This window comes from Sitophilus oryzae, unplaced genomic scaffold, assembly GCF_002938485.1.
Source record: "Sitophilus oryzae breed Bouriz unplaced genomic scaffold, Soryzae_2.0 scaffold_1620_pilon_pilon, whole genome shotgun sequence".
Lineage (NCBI taxonomy): Eukaryota > Metazoa > Arthropoda > Insecta > Coleoptera > Curculionidae > Sitophilus > Sitophilus oryzae.
In genome coordinates this window covers 5947854-5963694 of record NW_022146304.1, presented here as the reverse complement: position 1 = coordinate 5963694, position 15841 = coordinate 5947854, and the positions used below count along the sequence as shown (strand labels likewise).

At 33.2% G+C, this 15841-nt stretch overlaps 1 protein-coding gene across 4 annotated transcripts in view; it reads right to left on the bottom strand.

Annotated features, from left to right (window-relative positions):
* LOC115880220 (complexin) overlaps window positions 1-15841 on the bottom strand; it is a 983791-nt gene that overhangs the window by 806893 nt on the left and 161057 nt on the right. Inside the window, exon 1 of one of the 4 annotated variants that reach the window (XM_030897372.1) lies at window positions 12742-13032. The exons of the other annotated variants lie outside the window; for them this stretch is intronic. The gene's annotated coding sequence lies outside the window, so the exon portion shown is untranslated. Of the gene's footprint in view, window positions 1-12741; window positions 13033-15841 lie in introns of those variants that run through there. 4 annotated transcript variants of the gene reach the window in all.

The following is a 15841-nucleotide window of genomic DNA, read 5'->3' as shown; positions in this document are numbered from 1 at the left end:
TCATTGTAATTCGTAATATATACTGGAACCATAAGGGATGCGTCCGAACATCAACTGGAAACACCTCTTACGTAGATATCCAAAGAGGGGTACGTCAAGGCTGCCTCCTCTCCACATTGTTATTTAATGTGTACTCGGAGTACATAATCAAACAATCGGAAGATCGAGCTGAAGGAGCTAAACTAAATGGAATAGTAATTAACAACCTCCGTTACGCAGATGACACCGTAGTGATCGGACAGTCTAAAGAACAGCTACAGACTCTGATGCACATCCTAACAGGTGCACAGTACCAGAATGGGTTCGGAGGTAAACGCATCTAAGACCAAAACTATGGTGTTTTCTCGGACCTCTCAAGATCACCCCCAATTGGACATTGTTATTAATAACACCACTTTACATAATGTACAAAATGTACTGTTACCTGGGCAGGGAAATAAACAGTCAGCTCGACCACTCTATAGAGATTAAAGGGAGAATAGAAATCGCTCGTGCAGGATTCGTTAAGATGCGAAGCGTACTCTGCAACCCGCGTTTGTCCATAGGGGTAAAGTTGAGAACACTTAAGTGCTACGTTTGGCCTTTGTTGCTATACGGATGCAAAACTTGGACCCTAAAACAGGAGGACCTCAGGAAGGTGGAGGCATTCGAAATGTGGCTATATAGGCGAATGCTACGTATAAGCTGGACCACTAGAACAACAAATGTGGAAGTACTGACCAGAATGAACACCCGTACCCACTTAGTCAACACAACAAAAATAAGGAAAACCGCTTACCTCGGGCATATAACGAGACACGAAGAGTACGAACAGCTTCAACTAATACTTCAAGGTAAACTCGAGGGAAAGCGCGGCATAGGAAGGGAGAAGAAATCGTGGTTTCGAAATATACAAGATTGGACAAATATTTCAAACGGGAATACTTTAATACATCGAGCCCAACATAGGGAAGATTTTGCCATAGTGGTCGCCAACCTCAACGGAGACGGCACCTAGGAGGAGGAGGACTCTGTGGATGACATCTCTTACCTGGATCTTTTGTCGTATCCACTCTATTTTTTGCGGTCTCTCTTGGTTATTCCCAGCATATTTAGTTCCATTGGGCGTTGTGAGACCTGTACTTTCCTTATGATATCCGTTTTAAGTGATCAAGTTTCGTATGCATAGGTCATGAATTTTAATAACTAATAGCATTTATGGAAACCAGTAAATTATTGAGTTTATGCTACGTTATATTTTAACTAGCCGGCAAACGACCGTTTTAGTGGGATTAAGTCATAATAATCAAAAATTGAGGAAGGATATATTATATTCTGGAATAAAGGGCTAGAACAAGGCAGACAGAAACATAAGAGCAGATAATTAATACTATTGAAACTAAAAGAGTTTTGGATTTCCATTGACTTTATTTATTTTGATCAGCACAACGTTTCGGTTTGGTGAGAACTACATAGCTTTTATACTACAGCCAGATATTCACTCGTTAAGAAGTTGTCAGTGATCCTTCTGATCGAAACGTTGTGTTGTAAAATAAATAAAGACAATGGAAGTCAGATATTCTTTTAGTTTCAATACTGAATTGACTACAGTGACTACATTGTCTACCACATTCAGAGAGGAGTTAATATTATGTTATGCATTTTTTATTTTAAAATACATTGATGGCCTATTTGTTATTTTAAGTTTACATAAGGCGACATAAAATTCGAAAAACCTGGGTTTTTATAAGTTCCAAACAAGAGAATATACAGGGTGAGTCTTAAATAAGTGCAAATATTTTAGGGGTGGTATATTTCGATCCCAGGAACACGTTCATTAGGTTCTTTCGCAAAAAAGGATGTTGAAAATCGTGTATTTTCTTTAAAACGTTCCAGTATATTATAGAAAACTTTGTTGATAGATACTAGTTTGTCCATTGTTTGAAATAAAGCATTAGAAATCAAATTCAATATAAGCGGATTTCACAACGAATATTAAGTAAAAAATTGAAGTCTCTGCTCTAATTGACGAAAAACGAGGCTACTAACGAGGTTAGAATCGCGTCGCTCGTGAAATACGTCCCGGCCCGATACGCTTAATTTCGTCTCGACAACGTCAGTTAATTAAGAGGAGAGTGAAGTACAGTGAGGACGCCTTAATACAATTAATTAAAGGCAAACAGAGCCCCGAAGAAAGGACCTCGACGTCTTCGGAAACGGTCGTGTTTGTTCGGACTATTTTTTGAGTGATTGCGACGGATCTATCTTTATTATAGCTTCTCTGTAACCCTTCTCAGGGTATTTTGTCATAAAGTGTTTTACGTTATATTAATTAATTTATTCGATTTTATAATGCAAATATCTACAAGAACAAATTCAGACTTTTTAATTTTCCATTAAAAAAATTAAATTCCGTTTAGACCGAGACATTTAATTTTCTATTTTTTTATTCAATATTAGAGTCCCAACTGTCAGAACCAATTACTCGGTACATTCTCGATATAGTCAGCTCGAACCTCTACAAAGGGAAACTAAAGTCCTTTTCCACTGAAGACCTATCGGAAAATAAGGCAATCGAACACGCAATCACACAACCAATTTCCAAGATGTCGACATCCTCTCTTCCGGTTCTGTTTGCTTTTAATTAATTGCATTAAGGCGATTCTCTGTGCTTCACGTCTCTTAATTATCTGACATACTCGAAACTAAATCTGACGTATCGTATCGGATCGTACTTTAGGAGAAATGCGATTCTAACCTTGTTAGTAGCTTCGTTTTTTCGGCCCAATAAAACTAGAAATTGGGTTTTCTTAATAGGCTTTGTTAAATCTGATTATATCGAATTCAGACGTCAATATAATACTATGATTTATTGTATTTTAGTCGACATTGATGATTATTCTAACGAGATATTAAGTGAATTGCTTTCTTGGGTTGGTTAATATTGGTTTCTTGGGATTCAATTTAATATTTAAGTATTACTGTATAATATAGCACATTGAGAGTAGGCTAAAGGGTAATGGAGAGAGGCATGTTTGGTATCAACAAAAGCGACAGAGGTTTAAAGACATAGTTGAACAGATAGCTGGAATGAAATGGAAATGACGATATGGTCATATGACGAGAACTTCAAAGAGCTGGTGGACTAAAAGAATATTGTAATGGCTTCCACGAGAAGATATATGTAATAGAGGTAGACAACCGACGGGCTGCGCGCTGGAACGATTGAATCGCTCGGAATTGAATAATGACCAGTCCAGGCCTATGTCCAGTAGTGAACAGTGATGGCTATGCGATGACAGTTGGTTATTCCCAGTGCTACCATTACCCTAACCTTGCCACTTTACTGGCTTTTTCGTTGACTTGGATGCCGCTGTGTCCCGGCAACCAGAACGAAAACTGCGTGTATGAAAAAATCAATGAAGAGGCACTGAAATGGGAAAAAATGTATGAATAATAGCTAAGTGGATTCTACACGTTTCTAATATCGGTATGATGATACATGATATGTGATATCTGAAATATACGTCAATTAGGCGACGCGACGGGATTGGAATAAAGGGTTCCGTATCTCCGGTCTGTCAGTTTCAAGCCCTTAATTACTATTCGATTCGCATCTGGCCGCGTCTGACGGACGGACTGTATTCGTCCGGCCGACCGCCTTTATCCGTCCGGGATTTGCTCGTGATTAATGTAATCAAATTTCGATTGTTCTTTCCTAGCTTTTTTCGCTTGTCGTTTTAAAATTATATCTATACGTACCGGTACCAGGACCGGTACTTTTGAAATATTCCGGTACCGGTACCGTCTTTTACAAGACCGGAAGACCGGTTTCAATCGATACCGGGAGACCGGTTTCAATCGGTACAAAAAAATAGATTTATATATTGCATGATCGAAAAAAACAGTTCATTTCATATATAAAATTATAAGGGGGATGTAATCGATGTTCATTTCCAAGCCAACTGCACGCCGTTTTTTTTTCGATCATATGGTATGATACGGTCAGGAACATGCAATGTAATTTATTTTGATTTATGTTTGTAAAATAACATCTTATTTCTGCTCCATTTATATCTAAGAACAACAGCTTCCAGTACTTTTTCCATTTTTCATAAGTAAAGAGAACGTTGGACAAGAAATCAAGAATATGCCGGAAATGTGAACATAAACAATGAGAATCTTAACTGAGATATAACATTATAACGGTAACGGATAGATTTACGATATATTTCGAGAAATCTAATGTATCCCTCAAAATACCGTATTTATTACGTTACCGTATTTACTTAACGTTACAGGCACGAGAACATTCTATTCTGTGATATATATATATATATATATATATATATATATATATATATATATATATATATATATATATATATATATATATATATATATATATATATATATATATATATATATATATATATATATATAGAAATAAAATCATGCTATAACAATATAAAATGGATCAAATTGACAATTAATGATATACAACAAGATTTAGAAAGCATTCTTCCTATAGATATTTTTAATGAGTATTCGGACAGATTAAGATCGGCTTATGAACGAAGATTTAAAAAAGTTAAAACTTGTAATTTAAAAAATTTTAATAATCTTAAATTATCCAATAATAATAAAAGTGAACTGTTCTTGAACAATTCAAAATGGTTTAAAAATTTAACAGATATAGATATACCAAAGGATGTTGTAGATTTTCTTTCACTAGGCCCAAAATTTGGTATCTCACCAATTGGTTTAAATATGAATGTGGGGCACTATTTGGCAGATATCGAAAATATAATTTACGAAATACCTGATGAAAATAAAAAATATCCTCAGAGCTAAAATTACTAACAATATTACGAATTTTCAAAATCAAACACGTTTTTGTAAATTGACTTTTTATTCAGAAACAATATTTAATAACAAAAAGTTTTAAGACAGTGTCCTAATTTATATATATTGCAAGCAGACAAGGGTGGGTGTACTGTGGCTATGAGCAAGACTGATTATATCTCCGGGACTTATCAACTTCTAAGTGATTCCAACACCTATAGATCTGTAAATAGTGATCCAACAACCAAGACACAGAGACATCTCAATGATATCATAAAAAAGCTTAAATCGGAAAACGAAATGAGTGAAACAACAGCAAAAAATTTGACAATTTACAAATCCATCTGTTCCAAATTGTACTGTTTACCAAAAATACATAAGCAGAATGTACCTTTAAGACCAATTGTAAGTTCTATAGGATCAGCTACCTACAACTTAGCTAAGTTTCTCTCTGATATTTTAACACTATCTATGTCAACTAGAACAGACTATAACGTACGAGATACATTCTCGTTTGTAAATCGAGTAAAAAATAAACAACTACCAGAGAATTATGTGTTGGTTTCACTTGACGTTGTTTCTCTGTTTACTAATATACCATACAATTTAGTTTTAGAAATAATAGAAATATACTGGCAAGAAATTGAAATTAACACCACGTTAACAAAAAGCAGCTTCTTGAAACTATTATCATTTGTTTTTAATAACTGTCATTTTTCTTTTGAGGGTAAGTTTTACCAACAGATTTTTGGGACACCTATGGGCTCTCCAATTAGTCCTATATTAGCTTTGATTGTGATGGATTATTTATTGGACAAAATAAAGTCACGGTTACCTTTTGAACTTCCATTTATCTGCAAGTTTGTTGATGACTTAGTTACTTCTGTTCCACGAGATCAAATTGATAACACGTTAGAAATTTTTAATTCGATTAATAACAACATACAATTTACAGTAGAAACTGAAAACAATGGCGGTGTGCCTTTTTTGGACACAAGAATAATAAGAACAAATTCTAATTCCATTATAACAGACTGGTATCAAAAATCCACAGATGCAGAAAGATATATCAATTATTATTCAAACCATCCTACTAGTCAGAAATATAATACAATTATCGCCTTAAAGAACAGGATATTGTATATATCAGATGCATGTTTTCATAAAGAAAATTTAAATAAGTTATTTAATATATTCGTTAATAATGGTTATCCAAAAAATATATTACGAAAACTAATTTATAATACAAGTAAACCGTATACACCAACAAAGACCACGGAGGGTTTGAATATTGTTTATAAAAAATTACCTTACATACAGAACTTAACAGATAACATTATTTCATATTTAAAAGAATATGATATTAGAATTGCTAAATATAATTCGTTAACATCTAAAAATTGCTTCTCTAGGACTAAGGATAGGGTACCAATATTGCAAAGGAGTAATATTGTTTATAATATTCCGTGTTTGCAATGCGATAAATGTTATATAGGCCAGACATCACAAAATCTTAAACAGAGGATTACGCAACACAAGAGTGACTGCCGTCTCGGAAAAAAGTCTTGTGCACTAGCTATTCATTTTCAGAACCAAGATCATCAATTTGATTACGACAGTGCATCTATACTGGAACAGGAAGGCAATTTCCGAAAAAGAATTTTTTTGGAAATGGTTCACATTAATAACAACAAAAACTCTATAAATTCAAGATCGGATATTGACAGCCTTAGTTCCATATATTGTAATTTATTAAGGGAATTATAAATCAATTAAATAAAATAACACACATACATTTAAATATAGCAGCAAAAATAAGATGGGATGCGATGCCTGCAAATATGCAGTTTACAATCTTTTTATAAATTTTTTTCTTAGTTGTTTGTTTCTTGGAGCGTTCGCTCTTCACTAAAGCGAAAGAATTTGATATTAATACACTTCATGTTTATTTTATATACGTACGTTGTCAATGGTGGTTTGTAGATCAAAGTAGTTTATTTTACATTATTGTATGTTTTTTTTTGTAAAATTTGACTCTAATTGTAAGTAGTATTTTTGTTTTGTTTTATTAATTTGTTGTAACGTATTTTAATGAAAAAACTTTTATTCCTAAGTTACAATTGTAATGACTATTGTTTTTAGCTGACGCTCCTGATGAAGACATAAATGATGTCGAAATATAGAGCTATTTAGATTAAAGTGAGTTTAATTGAAACAGACCGCTTCCCGATATTATACCACATTTATTAAATCGTACGGTCGAGAATAATTAACAAATATATATATATATATATATATATATATATATATATATATATATATATATATATATATATATATATATATATATATATATATATATATATATACTCACTGGCATTACAATCAAAACTGTTATGACGGTCTTTCCGGTTCATCCGGTCTTTCGGTCCATCCGGTTTTCCGGTCTAGCCGGTATACCTGTTCAGTATCGGTCCCACCGAACTAATTGTTGGAACCGCATCCCGTTACTGAAATCTTAGGACCGAACATCCTATAAAAAGCCACTGACAAGCTAGGTTCCGTTTGGATTCGAAGTGGTGTTACAAAAATATAACTGTTTTATTTTGAAGACTTCTCCTTCAGTGGCTCTCTCTACCCCGAAACTCTACCCCGAAAACAGCACCGACCAAACCACACAATAACCGAATAACGTATAGATATAACACCAAAACGACAAGCGAAAAAACCTTCGCAAGAACAATCGAAATTCGATTACATTAATCACGAGCGAATCCCGGACGGATAAAGGCGGTCGGCCGGACGAATGCAGTCCGTCCGTCAGACGCGGCCAGATGCGAATCGAATAGTAATTAAGGGCTTGAAACTGACAGACCGGAGATACGGAACCCTTTATTCCAAGCCCGTCGCGTCGGTCGGACGGGGTTGATCCTTCCGCGACCGCGATCATCCTTTTTGCGGGAAATTGCGCGTTTTTGCCGACGACAAGCCTGCAAATTTGAAGCGTCCGATGTTTTGTTCGGATTCTAACGAGGACCGGTTATTACCAGGCAAAACATGCCTTGTAGTGTATTGTGTTCTGGTCAGGATATATGAAAAATACGACAATTTCTAAAAAATAGAATGCATTTTATTCATTTTAAACATTACTATACAGGGTAGTCCAAATTGTATTCAGGAAACATTGGCAGCATATTCTGCAGATAAAAATAAGTAAAAAAGTATAAATTTATTTCCTAAAGCGGCAGTTTCACATAGCAGTTGTCTGCTATAGCAATTGAATTTTGTAGTGGGAATTAGGCAACTGCAATAGTTTTTACTGCGACTTGATTTCGTTTTTTTTTGTTTTAAATGGCGATGGCATCGAATACCAAAACAGTGGTTAGTTATGCAATACTTTGTTATTAAAAAAAATGTTATTGAGGAAAAAGCTAGTGTTAAAACGAAAATACAGCAATAAAATACTGTGTAAAAATCTTTGGCCACGTTTTGAAATAGAAAATAATTCTGAAACCAAGGCACTGTTGGAGAGTACAGGTCATCAGTGGATGAACCCGTTTTCTGACTATCCAACACCTTCTTGTCCATCAAATACGTGGCTCTTAATGAACTTAACTTTTTTTACTATATATCTTGGGCTAATCCCATCTTCTCCGCTATTGTTAATAAAGCAACTTTTCTTTTCGTATTGCTTTTAAAACCCACTGACTTAATGTTCTATAAACATTCATTCTCTTCATAACATGCAATTAGTGTACAAATTTGTTCATCCGAGAACGTAATGCGTTTTATGTTTTTCGTCATGTTGTTTTCGTCTAGTATGCGACTGTAATAACAAAACTAGAAGATCTTCTACTCATCGCAATAGATGCTATAACAAACAACTGCAATCGCAATCGTATAAGAGGGTTCACATTTAGTAACATGTTATACAGAGAAGACCAAGCTACTAGTAACATAGCAAGTTGCCGGACGAATTTACGTTTACCCGATTTGCCTTCGTACTAGAGATTCACTGCCGGCTAGTCGGCTGGTCAGGCACTACGCAGTTGCAGTTGTGCTTGGACGGGTCGGTCGTGACACTAGGGATACGACGCGAGGAGTGCCGAGTATTTATTATTTTCATTTTAAGTGTTTACCTTCACATTTAAAATAAAAATACTTAAATATTTATTATTTTAGTGTGTTTACAAGCCAAAATTAAAAATAAATAAATTCTGTAAACCCGAAAAAAACTAAAATATTACTCTAAATAAAAAAAGTTATAACAAGTGTTCAAAAAGACCACCTTCTTTTGCTAGACAGAAGCCTAGGCGGTCGTAAAATCCCCGTCTGACATTGGCTAACATATTAGGACTAATAGTTTGAAAAGCCTCTCGTATTTTTACTTGAAGCTCATCCAGATTATTAGCCCTATTATGACCATACGCTTTGGATTTTACATAACCCCACATAAAGAAATCATTGGGAGAAAGATCTGGTGATCTAGCGGACCAAAAAATAGTTCCATATCCACTAATTAAACAAAAAAAGGGGGGGGAGAAGGAAAAGTATTGTTCAAAAATATTCTTCAACAATACGGGCATTGTGGGCAGGGCAACCATCTTGTTGAAACCAGACATTGTGGAAATAAAAAAATACTTGCTTTATCATCACCATTAATGATTAATTCGACGCGAACGAAGTCGCGGGTACACGCTAGTATTAACTCATAAAAGTGGTAAACATAACACATAACAAAAATCATTTGGTAACATTTGTACTTTGAACATAAACCATGAACAATGACTATGAACTTAAAAAATCAAAAAAGCACGAAATATAAATTTAAAAAACGTAAAACACAAATTCGCACGAATATTCGCGACTGTTACCATATATTTTGAAAAGAAATTTCTTGCAAAATTCGGATTTTTACGAATATTCGCGATTTTGGGGCCGAATATTCCGGAAATTTCTAAAATTTCGTGCAAAATTCGAATGGAAATATTCGCTACCAACATCACTAAGTGTGGGCATAAAGCAAGTAGCGTAAAAGAAATTTGAATCACACTGTTACATTAGGTAATAAAAAATACATTTAAGATGGGGCTTTCATTACCAGTTTTTTTCTGAAAATTGAATAAATAACAGGGTGTCTCAAAAAAATGGTTTCAAAACCTTTTTTTCGATTTATCATAATTTTCTTCTAAGAGCTTTTAGCGATTCTAATGAAATGTTGAGGGTAAAAATGCTATTACTTCTACATATTTTAATGTTAAAAAAAGTGTCGAGAGATTCACCAGGGACATCGGCACATGTGCACCACTAGTATTTTTCTCTTATTAGTAAAATTGTGTAGACCGTTTAATTCCGATTAAAAGTTGTCCCTTGATTTTTTCTCGATTTCGGTCTCCTTGATGAGATAAAGGCTATTTTATTAATTTGACCTTTAAGAAATTTTACTGGCATGAACTTGACAATAAATATGAAAAAAATCCTATTTTACTTTAAATCAAAGTTACAGGATGTTAAAACATTTAACAAATCATTTGCAATTATCTTAAATACCATTATTTTTTTTATTCCGTTTAGGTTGCCCTGAACATCAGTACATGGCGCCTCTCATACGCCGCGGAGGCTCCAAGGAGAACGACAGTTTGTATTGAGATGAAATTTTGTGAGCATATGTAGGTCAATTCGGAGCACTTTTTAAAAATATAGTTCTACAGGGTTTCCCCCAAAAAAGTTACATATCAAAGTTGTGTTTTTTGTAATGGGACACCCTATATATTAATTGATTTTCGGATTCTAGAAAAAAAATAAAGGTGAGTTTTATTAACGAAGCATGTGTCTAAAATGTAAGGATTTTGACATATTTCACATTTTGTGAAAATGAAGAGTAAATTTTAAATTTCAATAGCAGCTACCTAAACTTTAATTTACCCTGTATAGCCTAATATTTAATTACAATAACGATTGTATGTGAAGCCAAATTAAAATTTGACCTGAAAAGTTATACAGGGCGAGACAAAATTAATATGGAACATCGGTCATTCTCAAAAACAAGTTACTCCTTTATTTTAAATGGAACACCCAGTATATTATTCCAGTGTTCAATAGGGAATTCATATATCTTCAAAATATTATTAAGGTTGCCTACCCCTCAGACAAAGATTTTCCTAGATAGATATTTTAATTTTTATGTTTTTGCGTCAGTAGATTTTTGTTATTTGAAAAAAATCTAGGTGGCTGTGATATACCTTTTGTTAACTTAACAAAAATTAAAGGATGTAGTGTAAAATACCCAACGGTAATAAAAAGATACAAGTTTAAAACATATTTTAATTATTACAGAATTAAAACTAGATGTAAACGTATAATTATGTGACAAAAATTAGGTAGATGAAATCAAATGCTCAAAATACTTCCTTTCCTGTTCAGTGGATAAAATGATTCTCTTTTCAAAAGATTTTTTCATTTTAAAAGGCATATGTGGACTTCTACTTTGAAAAGCAGCTACAACCATTTCTCTCATGTTGTCGACAAGAGTTGGTCGAGTTTTATAAACACTCCCTTTAACATATCCCCATAAAAAAAACCAGGCTAGATAAAATCAGGAGCAGGAGTTAAAAGAATACTTAAATTCTTTTAACTTATAAATAAAAATCATATCATAAGAATCATATCAATTCTCTCTGATGTAATAAATTTTCCATTTTTGGCAAATTTCTGAGATTTTTTTTAATTTTAACTGACCCAAAATGATAACTAGTTTTTAAAGTTGGGCTAATTAGGCAGCTATGTTGAAGAAACATTCCAGGCCACCTAGATTTTATCAAATAATAAAGATCTACTGACATAAAATCATAAAAATGAAAATATCTAAGAAAGTCTTTGTTTGAGGTGTAGGCAACCTTAATAGTATTTTGAAGAGACATGAATTCCCCATTAAATATCGGAATAATATACTGGGTGTTCCATTTAAAATAAAAGAGTGACTTGCTTTTAAAGGAGACCAATGTTTAATATTAATTTAGTCTCACCCTGTATAACTTTTTGGGTCAAGTTTTAATTTGATTTAAGGTATAATAGTCATTTTAACTACATATTATGCTATACCGGGTAAATTCCAATTTAGTTAGGTTTTATTGAAATTTAAAAATTGTTCTTTATTTTTAGAAAATGTTAAATATGTCAAAATCCTCACATTTTAGGCACATGCTTCTTTAATAGAACTCACCTTTATTTTTTTTCTAGAATCCGAAAATCAATTAATATATAGGGTGTTCCATTACAAAAAACACAACTTTGATATGTAACTTTTTTGGGGGACACCCTGTAGAACTCTCTATATTTTTAAAAAGTGCTCCGAATTGACCTACATATGCTCACAAAATTATATTTCAATACAAACTGCCGTTCTCCATGGAGCCTCCCCGGCGTATGAGAGGCGCCACCCTGTTCATTTTAATAAAATTTAGTAATAAATTAGATTAAATAAATAATTTATTCATTTTATATTTTAATTTTATTAATTGTGATAAAATAAAATTTTGTTTATCTCATGAAGGACATCAAAATGGACACAATATCAAGATACAACTTTTAACCGACATTAAACAGCCTACATAATTTTGCTAACAATGGCACATGTTTTTTGAAACACCCCGTAGATAATATCATGCAGGAAACTTGATATGAAACATTTTTTGATCAGTTGGCCATCATGTATAACGTAAACCTTAGTGTAGAAAAAAAATCATATTTAATCATACATAATAAGTTATGTATTTAACATTTTTAATTATATTTATCAATAAAAAATTTAACATTAATTAATCGGCGCATTATATTAAAAATTCTTTACAATTTATCCTAATACAATCCTGACTCAAGCATCGCAAGGTAAAAAAGCAATAAAAACAAACAACTCACCTTGTTTATTTAGGTAATAGCTGCGCGCCGTCCGTCGATTATTAAAACCACACAAGTACCCCCACACTTAAAAATTTCTATATTTACTTTTTACGGCTAAAAAGATATAAACTACGTTAATAAAACCGCGGATAAGCACATAAAATACGCGCAACAAACAAACTGCACCCAACAAAAACTAAATCATCAGATAAACTGACGTTTATGTCGTATTTTTGTTATTATCACGGCAAGCTCGATAATTTGCGACCGAAATCTATCGATAAATTTAATGATTCGGCGGAAGCAAGCCGAGCGAGCGCTAGAAAATGTAAACGGCAGGCGGCAAGGCTGAATTTTGCGTTTATCTAGTCGACCGGTGTGTTTCAGGTATTTTATTTATTAACAAGTTTTGTTAGTTGCATAATGAATATAAACAATAACGCTGCTATATTCATGTATATAATCGAAAAATAACACAAAAACGCTATTAATTATGTTGTTTTTGTATTAATTGTTGTATTTCTTAATGGGTATCATTATATCTCACCGAATAACGATAAAAAAATGTGATATACAACATAACTATGGTAATATGAGAAATCTAATTTTGGTGAAATATCTGAACCCGTTACATGTTCAAATTCAAAAATGTTTTTTTAACAGTATTAAATTTGGATATATTACAAATCGTGTTACGGAATTTTGTCTTGTTTCTTCTATATTCAGTGGAAGTGCAATTATTGTACATGTTTTTTAAGAGAAAAATGAGAAAACATCGGAGCAAACTGAAACGCTTCATGTATGAATAGGTGAATACACAGTACGGTTTGCTAGAACGGAAACGCTACGTGCCGGAAACCCTACTTGTATGATAATGTGCACAGACCTTAATTGTTAACTTCAGTTTAATTTAATAAATAATTAGGATTTAGTAAATAATGTATATATTTAATAAATAAAAAATAATGTCAGTTTATATCAGAAAGTCAACGGTTTTTAAAGGACGTGTCTGCTAATAAACTAAAATGTTTTCAAAATAGTAGTTTTATTTCATTTCTGACAACTGGGTATACAACAAAAATATACCCCCTGAAATGTTAAACATTTTTGTTGGTTAGGGCCCCTGCTTTCTGTTTAAATTTTAACGGCGTCACATTTTACAAAAAAAACATATATTTCTTAAGGTGCGTATTCATTATCCGCACGAACGAACGAACGAACGAACGAACGAATGAAAGTGCGGTATATTTAGACGGGGACCGAACGCATGCGGCCGTTCGTTCGGTCGTGCGCTCGACCATCCGCTTCGAGTCCGTACATCAAAGGAACCTTTAGGTCGGCGTTTACATGTATCGGAGTGAGTCGTTACGACAATCTAGTAAGTGGGAGTAAGCAAAAATACGAAGTATTTATTACATAACTACTTAATCTGACGCTAGATTCCATGCGCTTGGGAAAATACTCGCCTTCTGTCTTTATTCAGTACATCTTATTTTACTAAGCGTGTTGGCCGTACTCTTCGTACACATGAAAACCGGCACCTAAGACCAGAAATGCCGACCCTTAGTATTTATACATATTAATAAAATAAAATCAGTATACAAACATATAAAACTAAATTATAGTCTGTCCAACGAGAAGATCCTTGACAGTGATAGATGTGTCTGTCATTTTAATTGCAAAGTAGTTTATTTTATTTTACAAAGAAATAAGTTGGTACAGCTGGAACGCTATAACCTATAATTTGGCAAGACTTTGACAAGCGTCAAAAATGACAAAAATCTAAAGGCGAGTTCATACGCATCGGCGTTCGTTTGTCGTTCATCGTTCCGTCAAACCAATAAAATTGAAATACGATCTGTCATTTTTTAAATAAACCAATAAAACTGGTTAAAAACAACAAGACACGACATATGACGGGTTTATATTTAAACCCATCCATAGATAACTTAAAAATTATTAGAAACTTTTTTTAGTAAAATAAATAGATTGGTATGGGACGTCATCTGCTTTTCTTCTGTCATCGTCTGTCGAAATCTTACCTGAGTATAGTTTGTTTGTCCTCTGGCTCTTGTCCAAAAAATAAAACGATGTTTACGGAGAATTTATCGGCAAATGGAACAAACAGAATCTTTATAAAGACTTTTCTGTAATCTAAATTTCTAGTAAAATCGCCCATGAACTAAAAACCTTTTTTGTTTCTTGTTGATATATTTAATTTAAAAAGTCTAAAATAAGCAAAACCATATTTCAAGTTTAAAATATGTATATGTTGGAGGCAGATGCCGAATTCGACCTATGTCCGAAATAATTAGACATATGGCGATTTATCCATACTAAACTTGCCCGATGCGTGCAACTTCGTGGTTATAAATAGTCTTTATATAACTTCTTTGCGGAGGGGATTTAATCTTTTTTTGGTATAACAACAAAAGATTAACACCCTCCGCATAGAAGTTGAAACCAATGCAATCAAAACTCTTCCGCGTAACTTTGTGGATATAGGTAGGTATATTTAATTATAATCGCCATATGTCTAATTATTGCGGACATAGGCCGAATTCGGCATCTGCCTCCAACATATATATAGACTAACTAAATGCGCGAGACAATTCTTTATTATTTTATTTTATTAATTTTTGATAGTTTCTCAACTCATTTGTTTAGTGTGTTTAGTTCAAAAAGGATAATTTAGTTTCATTTTTGTGGCCAGATATTTTAATAATACGGCAGCAATGAACCCACAACAGAAGTATTCATTACTATTTACTGATTAATATACCAGGGACTAAAATGTTTAGAACAAAGTACAAAACTTTCTTGAAACAAAAGCTATACCCTAAATACTGGTTTTTGTATAATACTTTTCTATAATATATAACTAAACCCCACTGCTTAAAAGATTCTCGGCTTTCACAAGGGGGCGAAGCTTCTATTAAGAAATAAACTTTCCTAATGAAAAAAAATCCAGGGGTGAGCGACATTTTCAGACCCTTTATTCCTAAAGTTGTATAAAAAAGTAAGAACGGGTCTATTGGCAAGTTCAAACGGGCGCAGCGGTTAAAAGAAAAGTTTTATTGAAAGTATATACCTACAATAGGAAAAGTTACACATATGG